The sequence below is a fragment of the Podarcis tiliguerta genome (genome assembly GCF_965153285.1).
Source record: "Podarcis tiliguerta genome assembly, chromosome: 11".
Classification (NCBI taxonomy): Eukaryota; Metazoa; Chordata; class Lepidosauria; order Squamata; family Lacertidae; genus Podarcis; species Podarcis tiliguerta.
Genome location: NC_139544.1, coordinates 59,765,431 through 59,778,042, shown reverse-complemented (window position 1 = coordinate 59,778,042; position 12,612 = coordinate 59,765,431). Strand labels below are relative to the sequence as shown.

At 46.7% G+C, this 12,612-nt stretch overlaps 1 protein-coding gene across 14 annotated transcripts in view; it reads right to left on the bottom strand.

Annotated features, from left to right (window-relative positions):
- Positions 1 to 12,612, bottom strand: part of CELF4 (CUGBP Elav-like family member 4) — a 799,988-nt gene that overhangs the window by 32,034 nt on the left and 755,342 nt on the right. The window lies entirely within an intron of this gene.

Below are 12,612 nucleotides of genomic sequence, written 5' to 3'. Positions count from 1 at the left end.
CGGGGAGAAGGAAGGGTGCGGATGGGATGGACAGAGCCTTGACCTCTGGCAAGTCTTGGCTGACAGGGGAGGTGGGAAGCGAGGCCATGGGGTGAGCTGGGTCCAGGAGAAGGAAGTGGCATGGGTTGGTGTGGCTCATTTGATGACAACAGGAAACTGAGCCAGGTTCAAGGTCCTTGTGTCTATTTACAAGGCCTTGAACAACTTAGGTCCAGAGTCCCTCTCTGAGACCATAGCCGGTCATTCCCCCAAGTTGATGAGGCTCATGTGACAAGAAGAAGAAACTGAGCCTTTAGTGTCGTTCTCCTAGTCCAGTGGAACCCTCTGCCACTAGAGATTCAGCAGGCACCTTCCGTGCCAACTTTTAAATGCCTGCTGAAAACTTTTCTATTCTGCCAGACCTATGTAGCCGTCCATAATGGTTAAGTGTTAGCTTTTTTACACTGTTTTTCTTGTATGGTTCATTATCAGTGTTTGTTTGTTTGTTTAACAGAAAAAAGGTGCTGTTACTCACCATGAAGTAGTTACAGCAAGTGCGGCACTTTTAACATTTTTTTTTGGGGGGGGGAGGAAGGTGATGGTATTGTGTATTCTTGAGTACCCCCAGAAAAAGCAAGGCTTATTATTATTATTAGTATGCCACCCTTCATCCATAGATCTCAGGGCAGTTCACAGAATAAAATTACAAAATATTTTATGCCTGTACTGCTGTAAACTGCATTGATTTAATTTTTTTTAATAACAGAGCAGTATACAGCTATTTTTACAAATAAATAAACAAATGTCAATGTCCATCAGAACTCAAGAGTCAAGGGCAGGACCAGTCTCGGTTGCAGCAGGGGCAAACCCTGAGCTGCAGCAGATCTTGCAGGGGAGATGAGAGAGGAAGGCTGATGGGACAAAAGGTTTGGGTCTCAGAAAACAAAGGGACTCAGCAGTTGGGTCTGAAACATGGCAGGGTGTGTGTCTGCCTTGAGGCTAACAAAGCCAGGTTCCATTTAAGGAAGTCAGAAAAGGTTGGTGGCTGTGCATGCGAATGTTCAGGACCTGCGTTTGGACCTGTAGGAAGAATACTCTAGCAAGTGGAATAGTCAGTGTGCGTGCTTGCCGGCGAACGCATGAACAAGGCTGCTCATTTCCAAGCACAATTCAAAGTGTTGGTGCTGACCTTTAAAGCCCTAAGTGGCCTCAGTCCAGTATACCTGAAGGAGCGTCTCCACCGTCCAGCCCGGACACTGAGGTCCACCTGCGAGGGCCTTCTGGCGGTTCCCTCCCTGTGAGAAGTGAGGTTACAGGGAACGAGGCAGATGGCCTTCTCGGTAGTGGCACCAGCCCTCCCATCAGATGTCAAGGAAATAAACAACTATCTGACTTGTAGAAGACACCTGAAGGCAGCCCTGTTTCAGGAAGTTTTTAATGTCTGGTGTTCTATTGTGCTTTTAATTCTGTTGGGAGCTGCCCAGAGTAGCTGGGGAAACCCAGCCAGATGGGTGGGGTATGAATAAAAACATATTATTATTATTATTATTATTATTATTATTATTATTAGTCTGGTCATAGAGTCAGAGAATTGTAGAGCAGAAATGAACCCCAAGGATCTTCCAGTCCAGCCCTCTTGTGTCTGAAAAGGAGATGCTTCTGCCAGAGGCAAGTCCCATTTTCTGTGGGCCCAATATGCAATATTTTGTCACTGGATGTGGAAAAATAAAATGATTCTGCTCCCCAATCCAAGATAACGTGCCCTTTATGTGACTTTGGTGATTTGGAGGGTGGATATAATATTTATCAACAATATGAGACGAGGGAAGATTGTGATCAGGGTCTCCCGCTTTTTAAAATGGAGCTTCTAATTTTATACTGGTGGTGTTTAGCACCTTCCTTCCACAGTGACTATACCCTTTATTAGTTTCTTGGTGTGTTGGGGGGGGGGGGCTGGAGACCATGAAGAAAGTTGTGAGCACCAGGAAACCTTATTTCTCAAAACCTTCCTGTTTTGCACTCCTTAGCCTCTCTCCCACCTTTTCATTTTCTTTCCCCACTTTCATTGCTCAGAGGGTGTACATTAGGGAGTGGGCAGAAGTTTGGCCATGTTCACATTTAAAGGAGAACCCTACACCGTTTAATGTAGGGACAGAAACACAGCCACCCTTCAAAATCCATACTTCTTCGAATTTTGCAATGCATTATATTTTTGGGGGGAGGTGGGGGATTGTATTGCAAAAAGTGTGTATATTAGGCAAATTTGCATGCAAGAATGTATGTTAGCAGAACAATATGCTAAAATGCAATTAAACACATACAAAACTGGAATCTGGAGAACTGAATTTAAGATTGGAGAAACTCTGAGAAACCGAAATTGTCAGATTCTTCCATCCCTATGGTGCACCTTCACTGCCTAGTTTTGGAGTTGAGACCTCACCCTTTGGTTGATATAAAACACTCAGTAATGGAGGAGCCCTCTCCTCACAGCCTGGTTAAAAGTTTCCAATGCATTACATGGTATCAGCCTTGGATTGGGGATAGCAGTAATAATACAACACCCTGAATCGAGTTCTTGGAAGGCCTTACTCTTCTTTAGATGACAGAGAGAGAGAGAGAGAGAGAGAGAGAGAGAGAAGGAGAGGTTAAAAAGCTCTTAGCTCATTCCATGCCTACGTTAATTAATAATCAGAGAAATATATGTACTAGTCTGAAGATGGTTGGTAGGAGGACAGGGTTTTGTGATAAATCTATTTTATGTTTTTTTTCTCCGGGATTATGTTAAAAGGCTGTGCTAAATAAATGATTTAGCAAGGCTGTAAAGGATCAAGAAATTTGCAAGGGTTGCAGCTCAGGGCATCTGATCTCCCTTGTTCCGCAAAGTTGCCAGCTCTAAAATATGGGAGTTCTTATTCGAAGGGAGTGTCCGGTTTAGTTGCTGCTGCTGCTACAAAGCCGCCCCCGGCAGGAATTTGCTAGGAGCAGCACTTTTGGTGCAGCAGCAAATGGAGGGGATTCATGGCAAGGCTTCTGTGCCTGTAGTTCTGTGGCTTAAGTGCAAGGGTGTGTGCTTGTGTGTGTGTGTGAAGGATGCTTTAAAGGAGTCGTGGAAATTCTCAAATGGAACCCAAAGGCCATCTAGTCCCATTTATAACTCTGCCTGAATAACAGGACCACACCTCCAGCATTGCTGTGTCTGTAGAGCAACCCACTGGACTCCAGTTTGCTCCCATGGCAATTGAGCCAGGGAAGCTGATACGATGCCCTCCAACTCTTAATGGACCTCAACCTCCCATCATTGCCCTTGCTGCCTGAGGCTGATGGGCTTTGTAGTCCAGTGACATCCCAAAGGCATCACACTGACTATCCCTGCAGCAGAGCACAAGCAAGTCATCCAGCTAGTGGACAACCTTCTGAATTTGGCAGAGTGGAAATTGGACCAGAAAGACACATGCAGTTGGCCCTGCCTAAGCAGCTGCTTGGACGCAGGTGGTGCTGTGGGTTAAGCCTAGGGCTTGCCGATCAGAAGGTCGGCAGTTCAAATCCCCACTACGGGGTGAGCTCCCATTGCTTGGTCCCTGCTCCTGCCAACCTAGCAGTTCGAAAGCACATCAAAGTGCAAGTAGACAAATAGGTACTGCTCCGGCTGGAAGGTAAACGGTGTTTCCGTGGCGCTGCTCTGGTTCGCCAGAAGCGGCTTAGTCATGCTGGCCACATGACCCGGAAGATGTACGCCGGCTCCCTCGGCCAATAAAGCGAGATGAGCGCCGCAACCCCAGAGTCGGCCGCGACTGGACCTAATGGTCAGGGGTCCATTTACCTTTACCTTTAAGCAGCCGCTACATGTTACACCAACTACCTAGCGGTGTGGGATTCTACCAAAGGGAAGCTGCTCTCGGGCCACTGAAGAGGCTCCAGATGTATTGCCAAAGAGCAAAAAGGTGGCTTGAGCAATTAAGTCAAGCTGCATGCGACAAAGGCAAAGTGCTGCAGTAGTCGCCAGGGAATGCTCTCTCAAACGGGAGGAAGGCTAGCTATGGTTGGGGGTCGGGAAAAAGGTACCATTGATAAGAATATAAGAGCCTGCTGGACCAGGCCAATGGCCCACCTGGTCCAGCATCCTATTCTCACATTGTCTAAACAGCTGCCATTATGGGAAACCTGCAAGCCAGATCTGAGGACAACAGCCCACTCCCCTCCAGTGGTTTCCAGCAGCTAGAATTCAGAATCATTGCTGCCTCCAACTGGGGATAGTCCCAATGACTAGTAGCCATCAAGAGCCCATGCTACTCACCATTCAAGTTCCTTTTACTGACTTACCTCTGTTCCATATCAATGTGTCCCTCCATTTCCCAGATCTTATTTTCCCCACCAAATAATTTTAAAATCTAACATCTTAAAGGCAGAATAAATGAGAAAGCATTAGCCAATGTGTGGAAATATATTGGGTCAAAGCAGTAGACCCATTGCAATCAATGAACAAGTTCCTTTTGCCCAGTGATTTCAACGGGTCTACTTGGAGTTTTGACTACATTGGACATCAGCCACTATACATATTTTAGCTGAAGAATCTGGTTGATTTTGTTATCGCTGCAGAGATCTCAGGATTTAACCCTGTGCATGGCTGGCTGGCTTGAATCGCACGTGCCGTCAACTTTCATATTTCTTCCATGCTTCCTTCGTACTAATAAATGAGCTTCTGTATGGAAAAATTGTGATTCAAGCAGTGGAAATGCAAAGTTAGTTTTCATTGATTCGTCACATAATTTCTCCATGCAGGAGTTCATTTATAAGGAAGAGTAATTGCAGAATAATTGTCTAGGAAAAAAATCACCTCGTGGCAGGGTGGATAAAAATCGATGATTTTTTTTAAACAAACAAACAAAATTGGAGCTTTTAAATTCAAATAGGATTTTTTATATAAAAAAAATCTAATTACAGTAAGCATCTCTTTTCATATAAAACTGTAGGGAAAACGAAATCTGAATTTAACGCAAACAAGCAAGTTAACGCCTGGACTTAGGTTGTCTTAAATCGGAACCATGAGTGTCTCTCAAAGATGTTGAATTAAAGACTGTTCTTCTGTGCAGGGAGGGGAGAGCTGGGAAGTTAAACTGTATGAAGAACAGAATAAATAATGTATTTCAGCTATTATTGTGGGTTTCTTTCCTGGCCTAGGGACTAGCAGCCATCCTTGGACTACCATTCAGGCAATGGCATCATGCATCTCTCCAGCATCATCCAGAGACATTAAATGGATGGTTCTGCGCTCTCTCTTTTTAAATGCCCCCCATCTATCTGAGCTCTCCACAGTATTCACTTCTTGAATTATGAATATTTATAAACTCTACCAGCCAAGATAGCATGGAGATTTACTTTCTATCTCCTGCAGGGTGGGGCGGTGGGGAACCAAAACTATTTTGCCCGCAGACTGCTATCTCTTGCCTTGAAGAAGTTCTGGGCACTTACAGGTCCATCAGCTCCTGTGCATATTTACTTAGAGCCTAGGGCTTGCCGATCGGAAGGTCGGCGGTTCGAATCCCCGCGACGGGGTGAGCTCCCATTGCTCGGTTCCAGCTCCTGCCAACCTAGCAGTTTGAAAGCACATGAAGTGCAAGTAGATAAATAGGTACCACTCCGGCGGGAAGGTAAACGGTGTTTCCGTGCACTGCTCTGGTTTACCAGAAGCAGCTTAGTCATGCTGGCCACATGACCTGGAAGCTGTACGCCGGCTCCCTCGGCCAATAAAGCGAGATGAGCACTGCAACCCCAGAGTCAGCCACGACTGGACCTAATGGTCAGGGGTCCCTTTACCTTTACCTTATGACTGTATGACTTCCTGCAGGTAAAGACGAGCATGGAAGCAGACTGAGGCTGGAATGTGATGGACTATGCCAAGTTGGCGAAATTAACTGGGAAAATTCAGAACCAGCAAAGACCAGACTTTCCTGAAAGATTGGAAGAAATTTATGTCAGGGGTCCTTTACCTTTATCCCCTACCCCCCCCCACTTGGTTCAGCAGGGCTTACTTTGGAGTAAGTGAGCAGAGGATTGCAGCTTTAGGCTTCAAATGCACTCTCGCAAGGCATCCTTGCACGTGAGCAGCCAGGGAAGCAAAACAAACACCTCTCCTTTCTAAGCAGAGATAATTCTGTAGCATGGGCTGCTATGACCAATGTTTCTTGATCATGCTCTTAGGATGTATAAGGCAGGCGTCAGCAAACTTTTTCAGCAGGGGGCCGGTCCACTGTCCCTCAGACCTTGTGGGGGGCCAGACTATATTTTTTGGGGGGAAATTCCTATGCCCCACAAATGACCCAGAGATGCATTTTAAAATAAAAGCACACATTCTACTCATGTAAAAACTCGCTGATTCCTGGAACTTCCGTGGGCCAGATTTAGAAGGCAATTGGGCTGGATCCAGCCCCCGGGCCTTAGTTTGCCTACCCATGGTATAAGGCAGTGGTTCTCAACCTGTGGGTCCCCAGACGTTGTTGGACTACAACTCCCATCATCCCTAGCCAGCATGGCCAGTGGTCATTGATGATGGGAGTTGTAGTCCACCAGCATCTGGGGATCCACAGGTTGAGAACCACTGGTATAAGGGTTCTCTTTGCTGCAAGGCTGGGGGCCCTGGGGGTGTGGTTTTTGGATCCTATTTGGAGGCAAAACAGTGTTTCCCAAAGTGAGTGGTACCACCTTATAGAGGGAAGTGGTATTTCCTAGGGGGGAGGTAAGAAGCAAGGGCTACCAGACTTTCAAAAGCTGAATCAAGTACATCAATTCTGTTGAATCAATTAGACTAAGTAGTTTTCAATGGATTTTGAATAAATGCGTAATTAATTGTTACTGTTTTGAATTTTATTGCACTATCCTCTTTCTTACAGCGTCATGCAAACCGCTACTCTGAATAACACTTTTTGGTAGGGTAGGGGGGCATTGGGGATGAGTTTATGGAAGCAAGGGGCAGTGGCCCCCAAAAGACCACTGGGGTAGAGAGAGCAGGACATAGAATCATAGTGTTGTAAGAGGTCCCTGGCGGTCATTTGAACCAGGCAGAGGGCCTTCTTGGTAGTGGCACCCGACCTGTGGAATGCCCTGCCACCAGATGTCAAAGAGTCTACCAGATTTTTAGAAGACATCTGAAGGCAGCCCTATTTAGGGAAGCTTTTAATGTTTAATAGGTTATTATATTTTAATATTCTGTTGGAAGCTGCCCAGAGTGGCTGGAGAAACCCAGCCATATAGGTGGGGTATAAATTATTATTATTATTATTATTAGTAGTAGTAGTAGTAATAATAATAACAATAATTTAGTCCAACCCCCTGCAATGCAGAAATCTCAACTAAAGCATCCACGACAGATGGCCATCCAACCTCTGCTTAAAAACCTCCAATGAGGGATTATGTTCTACTGTCAGACAGCTCCTACTGTCATAAGGTCCTTCCTGATGTTTAGTTGAAATCTCCCTTCTTGTAAATTGAAGCTACTGGTTTGAGTCCTGCCCTCCAGAGCAGGAGAAACCAAGTTTGCTCCATCTTCCATGTGACAGCCCATGTGACATGCTCTACGGGCAGCTCTTGCTGGCCCTCTTTGCTCTGCTTTGCTGTTGGTTGGTCTCCCTCTCCCCCAACCAATAAGATTTTAGCTTGGGAGTGGGAGTGACACTTGGCTTGAGAGGACCAGGGAGGGAATTTCATCCTTCTGGTCACATTCTTGGAGACAGAGGGACAGGTCCCCATAGGCTCAGCCAGTTGGTTTCCTACCTAATGCAAACACACCCCACCCTTTTCTATAAATGCAATAAATAACTATCAAATGAATGAATAAATAAATGTGTGGTGTGGCAGTGACTCCTGCTCACACCTGGTTCTGCTCCCACTGCGAGCATAAGTAGAATTTTAATTGCCAGTGAGCATGGGTGGCGCTGTGGGTTAAACCACAGAGCCTAGGACTTGCCGATCAGAAGGTCAGCGGTTTGAATCCCTGCAATGGGGTGAGCTAGCAGTTCAAAAGCATGCCAGTGCAAGTAGATAAATAGGTACCACTCCGGCGGGAAGGTAAACGGCATTTCCATGTGCTGCTCTGGTTCGCCAGAAGCGGCTTAGTCATGCTGGCCACATGACCCGGAAGCTGTACGCCGGCTCCCTCGGCCAATAAAGCGAGATGAGCGCCGCAACCCCAGAGTCAGCCACGACTGGACCTAATGGTCAGGGGTCCCTTTACCTTTGCCTTTTATGGTTGCTTCTACAAGAACTTGCAAAATGTGAATTCCCCCCCCCCCCTTTCCTCCATGATTTAGAAAGATAGCTTAGATGCACAGAGCTGAAGATTAGGCTGAAGATTTCAAACCAGAAAGGATATGCATTACCCTTCCTCACCCCTGAGGCTCCCATTTCCTTTCTGTTTGTCACCCTTCCAGCCTAGTTTTCCATTCATTCTCAGACACTTTTTCTCTGGCCTTCTACGCTACCTCCACCCCACATTATTCCCCAGCTGCACCTCCTCTTCCAACCCTCCACCTTTGAAAGTTATCCAAAGGGGGACAAAATAACAAAGATTGGACCGGGAATCAATTGAAATATGCAGTCGAGTTTTCTTCTGCGATGTGACCTTTGCAATACCACCCACGTCCCTTTGAAAGGAAGAGAGAAAAGACAAGCAAGACCCCTTGCAACTCATGGGCAGAGGGTTTTTGTTGTTGTTGTTGTTGCCTGGGAAAAGGCTGGGCTGTCCCTTTAACTGCGGAACAGCAGAGCAGCTGCTCCTCTCGCGCAGACATGCTTGCTAGGTCTGAAAGTTTTGGTAAGTCGGTACATAACTGACAGTTAGATTTATCTCCCCAATAAGCAATCAACATTATAATAAAGGAAAAATGCTTTCCGTGCACCTTTGAGAGCGCATCAGAAATTAATCTAAACATCAAATTAATTATAGTTTGTAAAATGAATAGTGGCTCACAGCCCTAATACTTGTGCGGCTCTTCCAACGCCCCCCCCCCCCGCCGGTCACCCTCCCACCCTCCCTCCCTCCCCTGATTGCCTAGATGCTGTCGCGGAATGTGGGCGGAGGGCAAGAAGTTTTATGGGCCTCTATTTTTCATTCATACCTTCCCATCCAACTGGAGATTTTCCTCCTCCCACCGTTCGCAGCTGCCAAGTGCATCGTGAGGCCCTGGCACGGAATAAACTTCACCGAAAGGTCAAGGAAAGGCCGGTGGGTGGGATCGGTGGCTGGGACTTGGAGCCTGCCAAGATGGCAGGGATTTTTTAATTAATTAACGGAATTATAGAAGCATAGGACTGTAGAGTTGGAAGGATCCCTAAGGGTCATCTAGTCCAACCCTCTGCAATGCAGGAATCTCAACTAACACGGCAGAGATGGCCATCTAACCTCTGCTTAAAAACCTTTAAGGTAGGAGAGTCCACATCCTCCCGAGGGAGACCATTCCACTGTCAAACAGCTCTTACTGAAATCAAGATATACTATGCCCACACATTCCCCTGATCTACCAAATTTGTAACTCTAAAAAGAACTGGGATTTGTCTGGCATGACTTGTTTTTGAGAAACCCATGTTGGGTCTTAGCAATCACAGAACACAATCAATCAATCAATCAATCAATCAATCGATTGATTGATTTTAAAAAAGAACAATCCATATTTTTGTGGTCCCCTTTCTCGGTGGCCAATAGTGGGCTGTTATCCCTTCTGAAAATTGCTTGCCCCATCTCACAAGAATCCATCAAGAGGGCTTCCTTGGGAGGTCGGGGAAGACTTAAGAAAATGGTTAATTATTCCCACGAGAGATGGCCCCTTGCCCCTGTGTTCACCAGCCAGGTATAAGTCAGAATCACAGAATGGTAGGTTTGGAAAGAACCCCAAAGGGAACCACAGCTAAAGATTCCCTGGCAGATGGCCACCCAAGCTCTGTTTAAAAACCTCCAGTGAAGGAGAGTCCACCACCTTCTGAGGTGGTTGAGCAGCTCTTAGTGTCAGAAGGTTCTTCCTAACATTTAGGCAGAAACTCCTTTCTTGTCATTTGAATCCATTGGTTTGGGTCCTAGCCTCTGGAGCAGCAGGAAACAAGCTTGCTTCACCTCCCAAGACCCTACCTTCAGATATTTGAAGTTGGCTATCATATGCCGATATGATATGTCTTCTCTTCTCCATGCATAACATACCCAACCCCTTCAACCATTCCTCACATGAAAGCACAAAAAGCGTGCTGAAACTAGGATTGTGAGGATGCAGGTGGAGGACCAATGCTGCCCTGGATTTACTGCGGTGCTCCACAAATTCTCGACATGTTTTAGCTTCTCTCAGATCCTTGTTTTTCAGATCTTAAGCCCCTTTCTCAACATTTTCACCCTAGTTTGCGATCTCTCTCCCTCTCTCTTAAACATATTGGTATGCAGTTTTGCCATAATATAACATATTGTGTGTTATTTGCATTAATATATATGTATGCAGTTGATTATAATTTTCACTAACGTAGAGAGCGAGTACTGGACTAATACCCCGGGAGACCAGGGTTCAAATTGCCACTCAGCCATTAAGCTCGCTGGGTAACTTTGGGGACCAGTCACTGCTTCTCAGCCTAACCTACCTCACAGGGTTGTTGTGAGGATAAAATGGGGAGACGGTGAGCTATGTATACCACCTTGGGCTCCTGGGATATAAATGCAATAAATAATAAATAGATAATTTTTCTGCACACATCATTTGGGTGGAGAACTGTGCCACCAAATTTGGAAGAGTGCGGATTTCGAAGGGTCATTGTGTTTCAGTTCACGTACTGTTTTGTGAATTAGGTAAGTTCACTTTAAAATGTGAACCAGCCCTGACGTCTCCTCCATTCCTAGTGGGTGAGTGGGTCTGGGCACACATACTACAGTGGTACCTCGGGTTACAGATGCTTCAGGTTACAGACGCTTCAGGTTACAGACTCTGTTAACCCAGAAATAGTACCTCTTGTTAAGAACTTTGCTTCAGGATGAGAACAGAAATTGCGCGGTGGCAGTGCGAGGCCCCATTAGCTAAAGTGGTGTTTCAGCTTAAGAGCAGTTTCAGGTTAAGAACGGACCTCCGGAACGAATTAAGTTCTTAACCAGAGGTACCACCATAGTGAGCTTACCATATATCCTCAAATGCCTCTGGAAATTTGAACCAACCCTGACGTCTCCATGACCTCATTTCCAAACATGTCCCTGTGCATCCTCACCCCACATCTCAGCCCCCTTTTGGGCTCATCTCCCACCCCCTCTTTTGGTTCAGCCCACTTTTCATCATGTGGCCACGGTCAGGATTTCACATGACTTTGCCTCCTGCATCAGGCCAATGACCCAGGATTGGTTTGTTTTCAGTTTTCATTGTGTGTTTTGTATTCTTATTTTGTATTTTAATGCTGTGAAACTCATGGGGATCCTCGGATGAAGGGTGGAATACAAATCCATCCATCAAACAAACAAACAAAGCCCAACGTCCTTTTCTAGCAGTGGAACCCCAGATGCCAGTGTGGTTGAAGTGTGGGCCCGGGACCAGGTTTCAAATCCACACTCAGCCACGAAAAGCTCCCTGGGCAAGACCCTGGGCCAATTCCTGCCTCTCAGCCTACCTCACGGGGTTGTTTTGAGGAAAAAATGGGCAGGTGTGAGAACCATGTTTATCACCTCGAGCTCCATGGAGAAAAAAGGCAGGATATAAATGTAATCAATATCATAATGAAAACGCCTGCAAGCAGGAACTTAGCTCAAGAGGACTTTGAATCCCAGCAGCTGTTCTTCAGCTGCCTGGGACTGTGGAGCACAGCCATTTCAGAGAAATCCTAGCATGGTAGAGTTGGAAGAGTGCGCGAGGGTCATCGGAAGGCTGTCGTCACTACCAAATTTTGGAGAGACATTTGGCCATGTCGGAAAGAGAAGGGTAGGTGATGGAGGAGGGATTGATTTGGGGAACGATGGCAGGGCTGAGGGAGGTGAGCTAATGGCAGGAAGTGGATGGATGGATGGATGAATGGATGGAGCTGAAGTTCCCAACCACCGCCCCACATAACAACATAGGCATCCAAGACAGTTAACAGCAGCACAAAGGGGAGGAGGGAGTGAGGATGGGGGGAAACACCCTACAGAGAAATCCAAACACTGGGATCAGCATGCTCCGACATGCACTTCATCGCTCCTGAAGCCCAACCCCTTCCATCTCTGGTAAAGAGGAGCAGGCTCTCTGCTCACCTGGTGCCCTCTCCTTCTGACACCTGGTCTCGCTCACCCAGCTGAGAAACGGTACCCAACCACATCGCTTAGCTTTTCTTCCTGCCCCATCTTTGAATTGTCTGCTAAGCTTTTCCTTTGCCGCCCACTGTCCTCGTTTGACCTGGGTCTTTCTGCTGGTTCCTCTCTTCTTCCTCCTTGCCACCCACTGCCCCAAATGCCTAGCAATCCCCCCATTTCCACCCGACCAGGATTTGGGATGGTGTCCCCAAAGGTTCCTGGAGTCAGCGATCCTCTCTGCAGCAGGGCAATGCAGTTCCAAAGTATGAGACAGTGAGAAGGGAGCCGAGGGGGGAGGGGAGGTGGGGCAGCCGTGGGGGGAAGGGGGGAAGAAGAAGGTAGATCGACAAAGGGAAATCGAG